Below are 20,534 nucleotides of genomic sequence, written 5' to 3'. Positions count from 1 at the left end.
TACATGTGATGGAGCCATGCTTTCCTGGAGATGGCTGAACACCTGCCTGCCCATCAGAAGCAATGAATTAATTCCTTGTTTTGCTTTGCTTGTGCACACGGCTTTTGCTTTACCTATTAAACTGTCTTTATCTCAACCCACGGGTTTTCTCACTTTTACTATTCTGATTCTCTCCCCCGTCCCACTGATGGGAGTGAGTGAGAAGCTGGGTGGGGCTTGGTTGCTGGCTGGGGCTAAACCACGACAACGGGCTAACATCTAGAAAAAAGTATCATATTTATAATTTTACTCCACGCATCCTAATTCTATCACTTCAGAGTTCCCAGTTCTAGGAGGTACTGTGCAAGGAAAAATACTTTCCAGTAGCCCAGAGGAATACCAGGGAAGAAGCAGGCAGCAATAGAAGAAGAGATGGGACTTCACCAGACTGCAACTCTCACAGGCTAACAGCAATACTACAGCTATGTCAAGGTCTCAAGCACTGAGCAGCTCTAGCCTTCTTGCTGTGTTTTGTAGACTGTTGAGGGAGAACAGGACTAACCAAACCCGTGCACCCTGAATAAAATGCACAGCACTCTAGTTCCAATATTAACAGGGCTTGCATAAAGCCTAGAAGAATTCATTTTACTACTCTTTTATGAACAGATTTCAGCTAACTTACTAAGAAGAATACATTTTTGTAAAAATAAAAATACTTGAATTAAAAAAAAAAAACCCACCACACAAAAACCACCCCACACCAGACTCATCAATGACTTCGTCAATCTTAGGCTGACAAACACAGTATCTAATTTTCAGTATTCGAGTACTCATTAGAACAGCTTGGCAGAACACAGCTACTATGGTTTGACTGTTCTTTTTAGTAACAGCAAGCTGCAGTTCTGTGGCACTTATCTGGATAAACAGAAATTAAAATCTTGGAAAAAATAACCCTTTTCTTATTGATCTAAGACCTAGCTGTGGCCACAAGCATGCCAGATATCAAAATATTTTTACTTTATCATTCCAGTTGGCCAAAACACAAAGAAAAGTCATCATGTTAATTTCCAGATTCACATTTTCTCAAAGCTGAAGAGTATTGAAACAGTAAGTATGTATTTACATGTCCTCTCCCATTGTTAAATCTTAATTTCCCACACTTCATCTCCTAGGTGAGAAGAGGCTATGTTTCTTGGTCAGAGTTGCCAGGCAAGAGCTACAGTTGACAAGCTGACACTAGCTTGCAGTGATCCAGCTCTAAATTTGAATACTTCACTGCATAATAATATATTACCTATCAACTTTTCATTGTATGCCTCCTTGGAAGCATAAACTTTCAAAAACTGCAGAAGTTGCATCAAAAAAAAAATAAATATGGGCATTCACAGGTACACAAAAGCTTGCAATGTTCCTGTCAGTACTGCTTTCATATGATGCAGTTCAAAGCCACACTTCCTTCTATTTCTAGCCTGCCCTTACAGCAGAATTAGCACCTCAGCTTTTACTAAACTGCTGGCTTTTTTCCCCACCCGAATCCAGACTTAAAACAAATTCACACTATGGTTCCCTTAAAAATGAATATACAACTTCTATGGGTGATGAAGTGCATACAGATAGCCACACCTTAAGAATCCTTTAGGTGGTATATTTGGTGTATTTAAAGCATAAGATCTTCAGCATGAGAACAGTCTTTATTTGTATGTAATCTACCACAGTGAATATCCACAGCACTAACACATAATCTGTGTGGCCTGAGCTATATAAAACAGAAATTTAAAAAAGCATTAATTAATAGTGTCACAAGCCTGTTTAATCTGTTTCGCTAGTTAGTGAACACAACTGGAGAAAAGACCTTCCAAGGACTGGTACCCTACAATACTAACTTGTTGTGGTAAAATGCTGTAATAAAAGTAGTAATGACCATTTCAGCCCTGGAAGGATATATTTTTATAAGATTTATTTACATGCTAGTTTTCTAATGGGAAAAACAACCCATTCATCTTTCTTTCAGAGTCAAGTAACAATGTTAAAGCACCTTTAGCACATGAATATGTCTAGCTGGCAACTACAGTCATAAAGCTCACCAGTAAATCACCCCAGCTTAAATGCAATGTCTGTCCACGAGCCTCAGCTCTACGGCAGAGAAAGCAACTGTAATATTGGCATATAGGAAATCAACCTATCAGTACAGTTTGCCACAGAGTGACCACATCCTCTAAAGACAACTACTGGCTCCCATTCTAGGCACTGAAGCTGAAAAGACTTTTAGGGAAGTACTACTTCGCATCCAAGCACTTGAGGCTGAGAAAAGGAATATCCAGTGGTCTTTACACCTCCCGTATCACTGCTATGCTCCAGAAGCAACATATGGCACTGCAGGAATGCATCATAGAGCTTTTGCTGAACCCTCACCTTCCTTCTTCTCAATACACATTTTCAGTTATTCCCAGATGAGCCTCTGACATAAAAAACCCCAGAGATTCCTAATCTCTATATTGAATCAGTACAATGGTGGGAAACAAGCAATGAGGAAAGAACAGAGCAGGTAGCTTAAAAATCCTGTGGAACCACTGCATGCATTTAGCAGCTACACTGCCATGACAGTGGGAGCCTGCCTTTAGCTATTTTATTGGCTAAATTGGACAGCATTTTATTACCTCTACAATGAAGTGATAATCCTAATGCATTTTCCTGACATTTGTAAACGGAACTTGCAAGCAGTCAGAAACTAAAAATAGAGCCAGCACAGTAAGCCACAAATCTACCACTGCCTCCGCCTGCACAGCAACATCAATTTGTGAAGTCTGCCAACCTATAGGTCAGATTTTGCTGTAATTCCTTCACCCCTTCCAAAGCGATTCCAGATAAATACCCCATTTCCCACACATTCTACCCTCAACAAAATAAGGGTTTTATTCATTTCCACATGCCTCAGTTAAATCATGACTAGGGCCTCAACCCTACAAAATCATTCCAATTTAACTCTTTAGCAATCTAGTCTCCCTCCAGCCTTTGCCAGGTTTCATCCATCTAAAACGTGTTCCTGGAGAGCCAGGACACCGCAGTGACCCTGGGCCTCTCATTTCCCTCTCTGCACTGGGAGAGCACCTTGGTACCTTTTTGCACAAACATAAGAGGCAAGAAATAGGTCAGGAAGTTAACACTGCCTCCGATTCTCCCAAACAGAAATCTTTGGAATGAGTCTAGCTACAAATGAGAGATGGTACATACAAACAGCACCTCCATCTGTCATAAAAATCTCCTTTTACCTACTCAGAGAGTATAAAACTATTTTTAGGAAGCTCCTCTTGATGGGATAATCAATCCATCATGTTTGCTTTAAAATTAGTCTTTTTGAAAGACGCCCCTGGATGTCAACTCATAAAATATCATGGCTTCAAAGCACATGACCCACACTTAGCAGAAACCAGGAAGGCAACGTGAACATCACTGAAAGCATTGGGTTTATTTCTATATATATTACCATGCATACCTTGCAGGTTGTACAGAGTCACAAGCAAGAGGAACTGGAAGTTGTGCTGAATCAGAAGTGAAACTGAAATACAGTCTGGTTTTATTGCCCAGTGTTGGTAAAATATAAAAAAATCAACATCACAATAATATTTCAGAATAAATCCATCTAAACAGAGAAAACCAAATGAATAATACTTTCTAAAAATCCCTCATAATAATGAAGGCAAAGAACAGACATGACTCTGATACGATTAATACTTGTAAAAAAAAAAAACTACTGACCAGGACCAACAGGTACATATACATTTTCCCAGGCACCTTCTCCCCTCCCTGAAATTCTAGTGGAGCAAAGTTTAAGGGTATTTTATGCACATGCCCAAAATTTCTGCCATCAGCAGAGTAGCTACAAATGGCTGCTAAACATCCAATATCTCAGACACAAGTCTGCCAGAACTCTGATCTACATGGGCAGATCCAGGGCTATCTATCAGTGTTATGTTCCTGCACCCATATTTCTGTCCCAAAGTTGTTGGCAAAACTGCACCAACCCTATCTATAAAAAAAAATCTTCAGCTCATTTTCCCAGTTTATAATTGCATCAACATGGTAAAGATCCTTATTTCTGGGCAATATCATTATAACATTGTATGTGTATCTACCAAGTGGAAGTATAAGTTTAATGCATATTAAACCTGGATCTTGATCTCATTAGAATTTATGACCAACTTGTAAAGAAGTCCCTCAGAGGGTTTATTTTTCCACCTGCCTGAAAGGTGTCACAGTGACTCTGTGCAGAACAAGCTGCAGCAGAGTACTAGGAGACTTCTGTCCTTGAGGAGGACTCAGCTGTGGGATGTGACTCAGTGAACGTGCTCTAAAGTAGCCAGACATCATGTCCTCAGCCCTGCCACCACCTGAGGCGTAACTGTTAGGCCAAGAAGCTACTCTTCGTGAGTTTTGTGTTTTTCCCATTTCCAAATTTGTTTTCTGTACAAATTGTACACACTTCCGAGCAGCGACGATATCTTCCACTCTGCTTCTACTATTCCCCTGGACTACAGGCAGGGCTGGAACTTCTGGCTTCTAAATGCATAGAAAAGCAAAAAAGCTAAGGAACCTAGGTTTTACTACTCCCTTCCTTCAAAAAGAAAGTGCAATCCCAGCAAGACTATTAATCAGCTTTACCTTTTCCTTCATTTTTTTACAAGACTGAGATCCCTGACATAAACAAGTGACTCTCTCTACTATTTAATAACAATTTACTCTATTTCTTCTATTAAAAAGAATCCTCAAGGCATCCTAAAAATCTCTGCAGATTCAGTCTCATAACAAATTCTGGTATTAGTAGTGGTAAAGCTTTCCAGGAATATCTTTCTTTCCTTGTCTATTACTCAGTTAATATTTTTCTTTGGTTTGTTTTCATCTATTGCAATGTTCAAATCTTCAGCAGCTGCAAAATTCCATAACTTCATTTACTTCAGTGAACTGATGTCATAGCGAGACCTCTCTCAATGATTTTTCAATGCTCTTGGGAATCTGGAGAGGTCCCAGTTGACTGGAAGCTGGCAAACATTGCCCCATCTTCAAGAAGGGAGACAGGGATGACCCCAGTAACTACAGGCCCATCAGTCTCACTTCTATGCCTGGTAAAATTATGGAGAAGATTATTCTGGGAGTTCTTGAAAAACACCTGAAAGACAACACAGTCATTGGTCCCAGCCAGCACAGGTTCACGAGGGGCAAGTCCTGCCTAAAAAATTTTACTTCCTTCTATGACAAGGAAAGGACCTAGTTGACCAAGGAATGGTAGTCAATGTGATCTTTTTGGATTTCAGTAAAACTTTCAATACCACCTCTCACAGTCTCCTCCTGGACAGAACGTCCAGCACACAGCTGGATAAACATATAATGCAATGGGTGATCAATTGGCTGATGGGTCAGGCTCACAGGGTCATAGTAAATGGGGTTACATCGGGCTGGTGGCCAGTCAGTCACTAGTGGGGTTCTGCAGGGATCCACCTTGGGGCCGGTACTCTTTAAAGTCTTTGTTAATGACTTGGATGCAGGACTTGAAGAAACACTAATTAAGTTTGCTGATGACACAAAACTGGGAGGAGCTGTTGACACTCTCGAGGGCAGAGAGGCCCTGCAGAGGGAACTGGACAGACTGGAGAGCTGGACAATCACCAACTGTATGAAGTTTAACAAGGGCAAGTGACAGATTTTACACCTGGGACACAGCAACCCTGGATGTACATACAGACTGGGGAATGAGAGGCTGGAGAGCTCCGTGGAGAGGGATTTGGGGGTTCTGGTCGACGGCAAGCTGTACGTGAGCCAACAGTGTGCCCTGGCAGCCAAGAGGGCCAGCCATGCACTGGGGTGCATCAAGCCCTGCATTGCAGCTGGGCGAGGGAGCTGATTGTCCCGCTCTGCTCTGCGCTGGCGCGGCCTCACCTCGAGTGCTGTGGGCAGTGTTGAGCACCACAGGACATTAAGGATATAAAGCTAATAGGGAGTGTCCAGAGAAGGGCGATGAAGTTGGTGAAGGGTTTAGAGGAGAAACCCTGGAGCAGCTAAAGTCTCTTGGTTTGTTCAGCCTAGAGAAAAGAAGGCTGAGGGCAGACCTCATCACGGTCTGCAGCTTCCTCACAAGGGGAGGAGGAAGGGCAGGCACTGGTCTCTTCTCTCTGGTGACCAACATCAGGACCCGAGGGAATGGCAGGAAGACATGCCAGGGGAGGGTTAGGTTGGATATTAGGAAAAGGTTCTTCCCCCAGAGGGTGGTGGAGCACTGGACCAGGCTCCCCAGGGAGACATCACGGCACCAAGCCTGATGCTATTCAAGAAGCACTTGGACAACACCCTCAGAGATATGGTGTGAATTTGGGGTTGTCCTGTGCAGGGACAGGAGTTGGACTTGATCCTTGTGATCCCTTCTAACTCAGGACATTCTCTGAACTACACCAGTGTATATCATTGAAGATTTTTCTCATACCTTATTACAGAAACAGTAGAATTTCAGGGCTTTGTGCAGAAGTTTTACTTTGAGTTTAATCCAAATAATTCTTTCCAGTTTGCTGACACGTTAGCAAAAATAATAAGAATAATAATAATTATCCAAGTTCAGGATTTTCTATCTTAAATCATTCATTTTTTGAATGTTTTAATTTCAGAATTTTTAATAACTTTTTTTGTGGTTCTTGCAAAGAATTAAGTGTCAGTTCTCCCTTAATTCCCTTTGTTTACATGTTTTCTATTATATTTGTCTTGTGGCTGCATCAGTGCATCATGGTAAAACATCTGAAGACTTCCATTTCAGGGGTTAAATATTCACAGTATTGGCTTTCACGGAGGCAGCATGGACATTATACCATGGTGCTCACCAATAGTAGCAATCTCAAAGAACAGCAAAGCAGTCCAGTCCTAAAGTTCACTTAGTCTCCTGATTCACTTCTGTTTACAGAATCACAGAATCCCAGGTTGGAAGGGACCTCAGGGATCATCTAGTCCAACCTTTCTAGGAAGAGCACAGTCTAGACAAGATGGCCCAGCACCCTGTCCAGAGGACTCTTGAAGGTGTCCAACGTGGCCGAGTCAACCACTTCCCTGGGGAGATCATTCCAATGGTGACTGTCCTCACTGTGAAAAATTTCCCTCTCGTGTCCAATCGGAATCTCCCCAAGAGCAACTTGTGTCCATTCCCCCTTGTCCTCTCCATGTGACTCCGTGTAAAAAGGGAGTCTCCATCTTCTTTGTAGCTACCCCCTAAGTACTGGTACATGGTGATGAGATCCCCTCTGAGCCTCCTTTTCTCAAGGCTGAACAAACCCAGCTCTCCCAGCCTATCCTCATATGGCAGCTTCCCAGTCCTTTGATCATCTTGGTGGCCCTTCTCTGGACCCCTTCCAGCCTGTCTACATCCTTTTTGTACAGCGGGGACCAGAACTGTACACAGGACTGCAGGTGTGGCCTGGCAAGCGCTGAGTAGAGCGGGATAATGACTTCTTTCTCTCTGCTGGCGATGCCCTTTTTGATTTGATGCAACCCAGCACCCCATTGGCCTTCTTGGCCACAGCAGCACACTGTTCACTCATGTTGAGCTTTCTGTCCATCAGGACCCCCAGGTCCTTTTCCACAGAGCCACTCTCCGGCCAGGTGGATCCCAGTCTGTGCTGCACTCCTGGATTATGTTTTCCCAGGCGCATGATCTTACACTTGTCCTTGTTGAACTTCATAAGGTTCTTGCTGGCCCACTCTTCCAGCCCATCCAGATCTCCCTGCAGAGCAGCTCTCCTTTCTGGAGTGTCTACTTCCCCACTCAACTTGGTGTCATCAGCAGACTTCATCAGGCTACACTTGATCCCGTTATCCAGATCACTTATAAAGATATTGAATAACATTGGGCCCAATATCGATCCCTGGGGGACTCCACTTGTGACAGGTTGCCAGTTTGAGAAAGAGCTATTTACCACCACCCTTTGGGTGCAGCCTGTCAGCCAGTTCCCCACCCACTGCACAGACCACTTGTCTAGGCCATAACACATTAATTTCTCCAGGAGGAGGCCGTGGGGGACTGTATGAAAGGCCTTGGAGAAGTCCAGGTAAACAATGTCCACCGCCCATCCCATGTCAACCAGGCAAGTCACTTTGTCATAGAAGGCCACCAGGTTTGTCAAGCACGATCTGCCTTTAGTGAAGCCATGTTGGCTTTTCCCAATCACTTGTTTCATTTGACTTGTGATGGCCCCCAGGAGGATTCATTCCATAACTTTCCCAGGGATTGAAGTAAGGCTGATGTTTAGTTTGCTTTCATCTTCCCATTTACTACCAAAGGAGCACCCATGCCTCCACTGGCACATCCCAAAGCTGAACAGAACAGACTGGTCTACCGAGCAGGGTTGCACAATCCTGAACTATGAAACAATCCTACTACAAAAAACAAGGTATAACTTATTGAGTGATGAAAAAATTATCCATGTAGAGAAAACAGTGAACCAGCTTTCTCTACAATATACAGTAGACAGTCCCCAAGAGCATACCAGTAATGTAAATAAACCCAAGCAAACACTGAATGATAGAGACACACACAGAGCAAGGGTAAATCTGTTCCTGATTTCAGAAAAAATAATGCCTTCACTCTCTTTTAACAGCTGCTGACATATCTTCTATACACAACCAGCCTCCACTGCCACCCTTCAGTGAGTGTAATACTAAAAATGGTCAGCCAAATATATCAAAGCAGTCAATTTTGTATGCCACTCTTTCCAACACAGCTAGAGATGAACACAAGAAACCATTTGTTTAGAGAAAGCTTTTTGTAAAACCAGAAAGCGGGCAACTCCAGTAAGGTAGAGTTTACAGCCATTTCCAGTGTTGCTCAAAAGTTCATGCAGGGGTAATATTAGAATATATGCAAGCACTATGCAGAGCAGTGCACTGCAGTGCTGTTCTGGGGGAAAGCAGGACCCCTCCTGTCCAGCACCCCACTGCTTCACATACTCCCGTGCTTCCCTTCCCAGGTGCCAACCTTCTGTTTTCAAACAAGATCATCTCAAAAAAAGAACGCAAATAAATCAGAGAAAAGGAGGAGTGATATTTTTGTTTGGTTTTGGCTTTCCAGGGGGCAGGAAGTAAAAGAGGGCCCATATGTTTTCGCTTCAGTTGAGCTTTATCAGCACAGTAAATGCATATGTTTGCACTTAAGAATAGGAATACTAAAACTTCAATCTCTGTAAGAAATACACTAGTTTCCCTTTTAGGCACATGGTGCATACTCTCTGCAACTGAATACACAGGTACATAGTTTAATCATAGAATGATAGAATTATTAAGATTGGAAAAGATCTCTAAGATCATCATGTCCAACCACCAAACCAACACTACCATGTCTCCTAAACCATGCTCTGAAGTGCCACATCTACCCTTCTTTTAAATACCTCCAGGGATGGAGACTCCACCACCTCCCTGGGCTGCCTGTGCCAATGCATGACAACCCTTTTGGTGAAGAAATTTTTTCCTAATATCCAACCTAAACTTCCCCTGGCACAGCTTGAGGCCATTGCGTCTTGTCCTATTGCTTGTTACTAGGGAGAAGAGTCCGACCCCCACCTCACTACAACCTCCTTTCAGGTAGTTGTAGAGAGCGATAAGGTCTCCCCTTAGCCGCCTCTTCTCCAGACTAAAACAATCCCAGTTCCCTCAACCTCTCCTCATAAGACTTGCTCTCCAGACCCTTCCCCAGCTCCGTTGCCCTTCTCTGGACACATGCCAGCACCTCAATGTCCTTCTTGTCCTGAGGGGCCCATAACTGAGCCCAGCATTTGAGGTGCAGCCTCACCAGTGCCGAGTACAGGGGCCCCATCCCTGCCCTGCTCCTGCTGGCCACGCTATTCCTGATACAAGCCCGGGTGCTGGTGGCCTTCTTGGCCACCTGGGCACACTGCTGGCTCATGTTCAGCTGGCTGTCAGCCAGCACCTTCTCTGCCGGACACTTTACAGACACTCTGCCCCAAGCCTGTAGCGTTGCCTGGTATTGTCATGACCCAGGAAGTGCAGGACCCAACACTTGGCCTTGTTAAGCCTCATAAAATTGGCCTTGGCCCATTAATCGAGCCTGTCCAGATCCCACTGCAGAGCCTTCCTACCCTCAAGCAGATCAACACTCCCACCCAACTTGGTGTCATCTACAAAGTTACTGAGGGCACACTCCATCCCTCATCCAGATCATAGATAAGGATATTAAACAAGACTGGCCCCAAAACTGAGCCTTGGGGAACCCTGCTCGTGACCGGTCGCCAACTGGATTTAGCTCCATTCACCACAACTCTCTGAGCTCAGCCGTCCAGCCAGTTTTTTATCCAGGGAAGAGCACACTTGTCTAAGCCACAGGCCTCCAGCTTCTGTAGGAGGATGCTGCAGGAGACCATATCAAAGGCTTTGCTAAAGGCTGTGGATGTTGTCTACCTGGTCTTTCCCTCATCCACTAGGCGGACCTGTTATAAACTGTTACAGTTCAAACCGGGTTACTTGAATCACCAAAAACAACTCAGTGCAATGACGTTAAAGCACATTGTCTTTTAATGAAACTATGTATTATTGATGCCCCGACTCCAAATATAACAACTGAAATGGTCTAGAAAGTTGCAAATGCCCTTAACTGCACATTTACCAGGGAAGCTTTTGCAGCTTATACCTACAATCCACAGGCTTTGTAATTTTGAGCCTGAAACTAGCTTCTAAAACCAAAGGAAGCATTTTGGCCCTGGACGGGGACAAGGAATGAGTGGTACCTTGGCTAAAAAGGCCACAACCAACCAGGAATGTTAAGTGATATCAGACACACTCAACAGCTGTTTCTCAAGTCCTGTGGCCAAGATTTGTAACTGTAACCAAATGAAGGTTATTCCAGATTTAATGACCTAGGAGACTCTCCAAAGGCAACATTTCTCCCATCTTCTGTGTTTTGCTAACTGGAGGCAAAGCTAGCAGAGTATTCAGGCTCTACACAGAATAAAGAATTTATCCTTGGGAGTTGGCCAGTTGCTTCCAAGCAGGTTTTACCTAAGTTAACAGAATAAGCCAGACAAATAAGATGAAGGTTTGTAAATGCTTTCCTGACTTAAATGGGTTTCTGGAAGCTTCACAGAGATCTGGTAAACTCATATTTTATACATGTATCCCCAAACCTGTAACAGCTTGGACATACGCTAAATGTTTTTACCAGTCACTGAAGGTTTTGAATTGTTAATTAAAAAGAGCTGAAATACTACCGTTATTCTAAGGTTCTGGTCAGTTCCTGTCCTGTGTTCACATTAGAAAGATGGAGAGATCCTTTCAAAAAGGTAATTGAAGAACAACACCATACGTAAGCTACAGCTTAGATGTATAACAGGATTTACATGCAAGGATTCAGGCTCACTACAGCACAACCAACAATAAATATATTAATATTGTTGGTTGCGCTATGTATTATGCTATGTATTGGTGTGTGTATATATATAAAAAAAAATCTTTAATTAGCTTTTATTTAGAACTTAAGCACATTTAAAAGAACATAACCAGCAAGAACTGAATCCCCCCACCCTGGTTATTTGTCTCCATTACTGCAAAGCAGCCTAGTGGTTTACTTTTAAAAAGATGCTTAACTTGAAGTTTGCCAAATTTTGACTAAAATTAAATATATCAGAAAATTCCAAATGCCAAACCTCCAGATTCAGCATTTTTTAAAATTTATTTTTTCCCTATTTTTATGCTACTGTTTCAAACTGGACTTGGTTGTGAATTGTATTTTCAACAATTGTGACATATCAGGCATCAAGAGCGTGGAAAAAAAATCATCGATGCTGCTGTTAAAACAAACAAGTGAGTCCAGTTTGAAAGTGCTTCAAAGAAATGTAAATAATTGTCCAACATCATAAAACCTAATTCTCAGCATGCTTCAAAGATTCAAACCACAGGCCTCGTGGCACATACAAACAGTATTTCATTTCAGCTAAAATACCTGACGTAATATTTCTAAAATCATAAGCATAGTCTCTGAAAATCCAGTCTCAAGTTTTCCGCCAGTAGCACTTCTGAAAACAAAGCTAATTTTAAATGGGTTAACATCTACTATAGTCATTACACCACTGTTGGCAATGACAGGTTTTTAAAAACATTGCTTCAGATCATCGAAGGTCAAAAAACACGCACACTTTTAGATCCTCACCTGCTCTGCTTTTAGGGATCAGCCAGTATCTAGTCATTCTCTGGCTCCATGCATAAAGTAATGATGCATTTTTCTTTTCATTTTTAAATCACATTGAGAATACTTGCTTATTTATAAAAGGAAAAACCTAGAATTACTAATACCAGAATGCTGGACTGGTATTTAAAAAAATCCAGTGGTCTGAATTTGTAGTCACCAATCCTGATCCTTGAGTCTAAGATTAATTTATTAGAACTGGTAGGTTTTGTGATAGCTGAGAATTGTAACACTATTGTGGCATTTCATATTGGCCAAAGATGTCTTGCTCACTATTCCAACTGTGCCAGACTTACTGCTCCCCTTCTTGGTGATGAAAGGCTTTGAACTTTCTTGGACTGATGCACCAATATGGCTTCAGCCTGATTCCCTCAACAACGCAAACACCGTTGCCCCTAGTGATCCTCCTGGAAACTATGGAAGGCACATGGAAAATAAGGATGTGAGAGCAAAAAGAGCAAGCTACTTTTTATTGGCTGTGCAGAGAAATTACTGTGAGTTCTGGAGTACTGTAAGTTCACCTTGCAGTATATTTCATGGTAACTTGGTTGCATACATAGGAGATAAAGAGTCCAGAGTCTCAGACTATGTAAATTTACATCACATTCTGCAGATATGCTTATTTATACTACTTGATTATCTAACCTTCATATAATTGACTGTGTGTGTAACACTCAGCCTAAATTTACAAATTTCCCATTTTGAACAGTGTGTTAAAGCCATCTGAAAATTTCCATGGAATTTATTGGGATAACTTGATCAATGCTACCGCTGGATAAAAGAATACTTACAATAGAAAACATTATTTTGCAAATGTATTTTGGAATGCTGGAAGGACAATATCCTTTCTTCAAATGAGAAATTGTAACAGCTTCTCAAATACCTTAATAATGTAACTTCCTTTTGCATACTATTCACTCTTGAAAGTAGTTCACTACAAAGCTCTAGACTTGAAGATCTTCAAACAGATTATAGATTATAGATTTTCATGTAATGTGTTCTTGTGACATATAACCTTATTAGAACATGAAACTTAAACAAGCACATATTCTTATTTTTCCTTTGCTTTTTTGGAACTACTATAGAACAAGGTGCTCAAGTAATGAAAAACACATTAGAAACAACTGGCCAAAACCGATACCTCAGCCCCTACATGCTATTAAGAATTCGAAAAGCTACAACAAAGCATAATTCACATCAAGTCAGAACAAATGCTAACTAGTCATTTATACAAATCTTCCAACTAAAGAAAAGGACAAGTTTAGCACAGCAAAGCAAAATAAGCTTCAGTGTGTTTTCCATGCATATGTAGGCACAAATATCCACACACTGGGAGGAGGGAAAGTAAACCAAACTGAGCTGACAGATGTGGCAATGTACTACATTTGCAGAAACACAGAATGGCGCTAATACTGAGCTGGTCTGTGGGATAAACTGGAAGAAGCAGAGCTGGCCTAAAACATCAAAGAGCAAGAACGAACAGTCATGCTTGCCAACATCCTTCACCAGCAGATCCTTCCTCAGGTCCCAACTTCATATCATCAGCAGAAAATTCTTCAAATGGGGGAAAGCAAAAGGAATTGTATACAGGCTTAAACAAAGTCTTCAAACTCAACCACCCAAAGACAGCTGCTCCTTTTCCTATCTAATACAATATATGCTGCCAAAGAAAAACAAGAGAAGCAACATTCAGCTGGTTAGGTTGCAGGTTCAAAACAATAGAGGTGTTGGCTTCTAGCTTGGGCAAGCCTAAGACTTCTCCTTAGTCCATTTATGATACATCTTCAGCTGTTGCCATGACAACACTGACATCTCCCCCTGCTGTGAAGTGCTCTTAGTTTAAATATTGTATAAATGAACATAAATCTTTCATATATCTCATGCAGCTATTGTTTGTGAAATGGGGGCAGTATTCCTCATCTTAGTTTTATTAGAGGAAGAAATATTATACAAATCATTCATACTATACTCACTGAACACTGAAAAATTTCAATAGCCCGATCCAGCATAATGTTAATATTTTTAATGAAAAGAAGTAGTACGGCTTTCTGTATCTTGCGCACAGGAAAAGACAGTTTCAACAAATTTTTCCGTCCTGAAAAATTCAGGTGTGTTGGAAAACAAGACCTCCATGATAACTTTTTTCCCATGTAGAAACTTAAGCTAGCTCAAGTAAAACATTTTTTTTAAAATGCTTCAATATTCTAAGTGAAATTTTGCATAATTTCCAATTAATAGGTTTTGATATTTTGATTTTAATTCATTTTGGATATTCTTCATAACCACTGAAATTTTTCTTAGGATAACAACAGCTGAGCTTCAAAGCACAAACATGATGCCATGCTTTCTCTCAGGGCATTCTGCACCTGAGAATCAGTAAAAACCTTTATAGACAGGGTACAGCTTCTACTGTCACATACATGCAAATCCGTAACAATGATCCATTAGTTTCAATTCTACATTCATAAAAGCGTTTGAGATAAACCTAGAAATAAATTAGATATTCCTCGTTTTCTAGCTGATTAAAGAAATTATAGGACAAATACACACACACAGAGAAAAAAGAACAGTCAGCCCTTTAAAAAAAAACAGCAATTTTCCTCTGCAAACATCTATGAATACATTCATGTAGGTATTATAATGTAAAATTGGCACCCAGTTCATATGCTGTTATCACTTTACATCACTGCTCTTAATACTGACTGGTTGTTTTAATAGGGTCATCTTCTACGGGGCAGACCTATGTCTCTGCAGACAGAGATGATAATTTCCATCCACACTAGTATAAAACAAGGATGAGTTTATTTAGGACTAAATGTAGCTCATAAGACTGGGTGGTGCACATCCTGCACGAAACATTAATGTTAGAGACAGTGTGTTTTGACTGCCCTAAAAAATCCACATCCTTCGGTTCCTTTGCCCAAAACAGAAATCAACTTCCTGTGTGAGCTCTCTATCCTGTGCCCTTCTTTCCAGAGAACATGAAGCTTCTACTAATGTCTCATAACACACATGTAAATTTTCTCTTACTTATATACAGCTATTCCAGAATAAGATGACACTGGGGAGCAGGGTATTTTTCTTAGCAAATACACGGCAATGCTGTAATGACCTATAAGGAAATACATAAGGTAAGATCAGGCTCATCTTTAATCACTCCCTGTATTTTCTTCATAGATAGATATTTCATCTTCTCATTTTTCTTTTAGGCTTGTTTTTCAAGGTTGCTGTAGCATTTAAATAGTTAATCAGTTCCCTCCAGAGCAAAGGCAAGTATTATAAACAGAGCTGCATGGCTCAAGGGATGTTCAGCAAATGTGTTCAATCAACACTTGCTCCTTCTGGAAGAAGGAGGATGTGCCTCTGCATCAGATTTAGCCCTCGTTCGACTAGCGTGGCAGCCTCTGTCTATGCCATAATATGATTTGGATTGGGGGAAAAGGGCATAGGGTTATTCTAAAACTGTACTGCAACGCCCAATTTTCATCTAATGAGGATTATCTCATTTACATCTGAAAACCTGTACCCACTGCAAGTGTGCAAGTTACAACAGAAGGCGTTTGCAGGGCTAGAGCTGCTGGTGGGAAGGCAGATTTAAATTTACTCTGCTAGGACTCTTATTCTATATACGCATGTTAATTATTATCACTAGAATAAAGGTTTTATTAAGCAAAGGAATAAAATCTTGAATCACAATATTATTTTTTTCTGATGAATGTACACACCTTGAAGTTAATTATAATTGAAAATAGCAAGCTTACGAGCATAGCATTCACTGGCACATGAGATGGTGCACTGCTTTAGAAGGTGATAGCGATAGAGAAGTAATTTAGTCATAATATGCATTAAAGAAAGGATCCTTACTAATATCATCAATAAATAAGTATCAAATAGTAGTTCTGGTTCTGTAAACTCCAACAGAGATTGGCAATTTCAGCCATATTTAATATTTCATTTAAACTGGTAAGATAACTCAAATTCTTATAAGTAACTCATTATTTTAGTAGATTATAGGTTACTTATGAAAAAGATTTGGAGCCTTCCTGACCTATCACTTTACATCCCTGAAATTAATTAAGGAAAGATAACACAGGGCCATTGTTGCACACGCAGACACGTAGGTTCCTTTCATCTCCAGAGCCAAGTTGTACAACTCCAATTTCCCATTAATTAGATAATCTTTCAAAGGATTATTTGCTAATTATCCTCAGCATATTTCAGCATATGAAAAAATACACAGGAAAAAAGAAAAACACAAAGAGAGACTTATCTAGCACCAGACATGCTATATGGAGTGCAGTATGGGAACACCCCACAGACTTTTGGGGATCCTTCAACCATGACATTCCAGGTATAACAACCTAGTTGTGTTAACTGCTCCCAGACAACAGAGTACCCAGGGTCTATTCAAAATCATCCAACACCAGGCAGAACTTGAAAATAAAATTATCTTACTAAAAAGCATGTTTAAGCAACTACTTCACAGAACTGGAAACAGACACAAAAAATAAGTGTGATATCTAATACCTCTGTGTCATTTCTTCACTATGGGAATTTCCTTCTTTTTCATTCTGCTAGCAGAGCTGAAGACAGACACAGGAGGGATTTTTGCACCTGTAATAACCAAGGACTAATTCTTAGAGGAAGCAAGCTTTCCAAGCAGTCTCTTTCCAAACAGAAATGGTTGCTTGGGTGAGAATCTTCTCTTGTAAACCTCCCTATTACGAACCCCTTAATTCTTCATTTTCTCCTGTAATTGTTAATTCTGACAGCAAATTCAATGAAGAAATATTTGCAACTTCCTTCCTAATGAAATACTATTTGTGGCACTCTTCTAGCTATACAATGGTGCTTTTGAAACATGCAGCCCTTTCTGCTAGACCTAAAAAGTATTAGCATGTGCTTTATGAATAATATATTCATATGATGCAAACATGGTTCATTCTGCCAGAACAGCTTAAGTCCTGGTATGTAGCATGTATTTTGAGAACCACTTCTCATACAACAATGTCAGTGACACTAAGAAGTCCACCTTACTATTTGCTTATGATCAAAACTATCTGTGACGGATTAATTCAAATTTGAGGATTCTGATATATTTGGGCAAGGTTATATCATCACAATTTCCAGGATTTGGAGGGCATGAGTTTCTAAACTCAGCTCTTGCTGCCTCTAGACTTTTTGCAAAACCACATAAACAAAGGTCTTAAGATGACTCAATATACTGTCAAAAGAGCTAAACAAGAAAGATTGAACTGCTGCTTCCATTAGAGTTGATCATGTGGTAATAAAAAAAGCACTCTCAGAAAGTATGTGCTTGAAGAAACCTACTTTCTTCAGCCTTGCAATTATAACTATCCGTGCTTTACAGACTTTCTTTCACAGTCCTTCACTTTCCTTCACAAAGTTAAACCACAGTTGCCTGATACTCATGTGACCAGCTGACATAAGAACTGTAAACTTCTGGGGTTTGAGTTGCTACATGTCCACCAAATGCTTCAGAGATTGCATCTATATCCAGTAAATCTCTCCCAAACTGCTACTCAGCTGACAGATTGGAAATCCGTAACCAGAAAGGATGAAACAGGAAGACAGAGCTGTCAGACTTATCCTAGCAGTAGCAGAGTTTTATTCCTTCACCTCCTCCCAGCTAACCAAAATATGGCACAGAGTTTTGGCTGCTGCTGTCCTTGACTGTTCTGACTTGCTGCTGCCATATCCTCCTCCATTATTTCCAAGGCATAGCAATGCCAGTTCTGTTCCAGGATCTCCTACACCCAAAATCTGAGCAGCAATGTGCAGTCACATGACTTGATGCAATTAAGTTAAGCAACATGATACCTCAGCCAACCATCCAGCAACCAGAAAAACAAAGGATCAATGCTGGCAGCTGAAGACCAGCCTTGTTTGCTGCTGAGCGAAGCATTTACAGCACATCTGACAGCAGACACAGCTAAATGTGTTTAAGTTCCAGCAGCGTGGAAGCATCCTGCCAGAAACTCTAGAGCCACAAAAATCCTAACAAAGACATCGTCTAAGTTAATTCACCTCCAAGTACTTACCAGATGTGAACTTTGGTCACTGAAGTCAAGACAGATATTCAAAGTCAAGCATCATTTAAGCAGTTCTATGTTAGAAGTTTAACAAAACCCCCACAAATGTTGTGTACATGTGGAAAAAAAAGCATCTACCTCTTCTGGTGTTTTAAAGGAAAGGTAAAAATCCTTACTTATAACAGATTCATAAATGCTTCTTATGCTACATCTTTGGTGTAATGTGTTGTTGTCTTGAGTTACTGCAGATTGAGTACACTCAAGAAGATAAATATTACTGACCTGTAGCAGTAGTATATAGCATTCTCCTGTTGAGATAACAAGGACATTTTTTAGTTTGACAGAAGGGGGGGGAGTACCAACGGCTCAACAAGAGTTCATGGTTTACCAGTAAAGATGACTTTCCCAGAGCACTTTAGAAATATCTGAATTAAATGTGCACCTTACAACGCTGCCTACTTTTGATTTTCAAGGAAGGTAATGACTGTCAAAATGTGTTATATTTCAAAGTCTTGTTTTTAACATTATCTACTATTTTCAAACCCACCACTGAAGAGTCATATATGTTGTTCAGCACATCAATCCTTGTGATAACATTTAGAAATCTAAGGAATATTTTCTTATTGTTACAATCTTCATGGCTATAAAGATATTGTAAATAGATTGTTCTCACTCACTATACCCCATTGAAGATTTCTGAGCACAGATACTCTTATTTGCATGCACCAAAGTGTAAGGAATTCAGTCTTTGAAAAAAGAAACATAATCACTACCACAGGCATTCAATGCACATCCAGTGGCCCAACTTCCAAAATTGACAACTATTCTTTCTTCAGTAAATGATTTTATATTTACCTAACCATGTTGTCACACATGTGATCTGAAAGCAGGACACTAACACAACGTTACTTCTCCAACTCACCTAATGCCTCCCAAGGAACACATTTTGTTCAGGAAAGGAAAAGATAAAATATACTACATAATATAAATTGTTAACATTGTCTGTGGCATATAAATGAAAGGTCCATGAGTAAATATAGTGGGCATTCTGTGGATGCTCCAGATGTGGTCAGCATACTGTCATATTCACAGAATCCCCCGAGCAAGCAAAGCAAACAAGGAGAGGAATATTCAGAACACAGCCATCTGGACAGTGCATTTAAGCAAAACCATCCCACATCAATGAATGTGCAACTATGGGTTCAGCTATTCTTCTTTCTTACTACAGCAAAGGTCAAGGAACAGAATACATCACCAATCTCTGCCTCACCACTATGAGAATCATTTTAAATTTAAATTCTCTGGTATATGCATTTGCAGCCAAAATTGGCTCCTCTTATACTTCTTCACTGAGAAAACAAATGTAGCGATGCTTCAGACTCACTTCTGGGCGGTGTAAAGGACTGCATCTAGTGCGTACCTACACATAACTACTACGTTTCTATTGACATTCAACTGCAACAAAATTTTGAGTTCCTTAGTTGTACCACACAGACTGCTGGCATTAAAAGTTAAAGAGCAGAAGCATTTACATTTTTATTTTCTCTTTCCAGTTGTCCACAATACAATCTAAAAGGCCTGGAATGAAACAACGGATACAAAGTTTCATGTGTATAACAAGCAGCCAGAACAGACTTCTTCATTTTCCCTGGCAAACCTCCTATTACAAATGCAGGCCTTGAAACACAAATATTAACGCCAACAACAAAAGTAACTAATATTTTTATCTGTGGGCAAAATATAGATGCGCTTAATATATCATTGAGCATGCCCCTATAGTCTACCATAAGACTATATTTTAGAAAATTACATAAATACTCACCTTATAAGTAGGGTATTTTAAAAAAAAAAAACTCGTTACACTCTCCCGAACAAATATTGTATGTTCTAGTGTTTTTAGAACCACTGTGGTGTTGTAGTCAGTCCTTTCCCAAAAACAAGACTTAAAACTGCAGTCTACGATAAGAGGTTGCTCAGATCAAAGTTAAGTTATAGAGAGTTTAGAATTAAATTCTATACTTACATGATGCCAGTTCTGTTTCTCCAAGCAAAAAGATCAACCATGTATGTTCAAACAGATCAAATTTTATTTTACATTAAAAAAAAAAAAACACCCACAAAAGACCAGAGTAAAATTTCCATATGGGTACAAAACTCATATTCTGGTATAGTGTAATATCAATTTTGCTGCTGATGCTTCTGCACAAACCTAGTTCCTAGAAACTCAAGTCTTTTCAACACTTACTGAGAAGCCACATGCAAAACTTTATACAATTAACAAC

At 40.4% G+C, this 20,534-nt stretch overlaps 1 protein-coding gene across 3 annotated transcripts in view; it reads right to left on the bottom strand.

The window, feature by feature from the left end:
• The window catches only part of TMEM163 (transmembrane protein 163), a 100,855-nt gene that overhangs the window by 45,231 nt on the left and 35,090 nt on the right, over positions 1–20,534 (bottom strand). The gene's annotated exons all lie outside the window — the stretch shown is intronic.

Source organism: Phalacrocorax carbo, chromosome 5 (assembly GCF_963921805.1).
Source record: "Phalacrocorax carbo chromosome 5, bPhaCar2.1, whole genome shotgun sequence".
Classification (NCBI taxonomy): Eukaryota; Metazoa; Chordata; class Aves; order Suliformes; family Phalacrocoracidae; genus Phalacrocorax; species Phalacrocorax carbo.
This window is presented reverse-complemented; position numbering and strand designations above follow the sequence as displayed.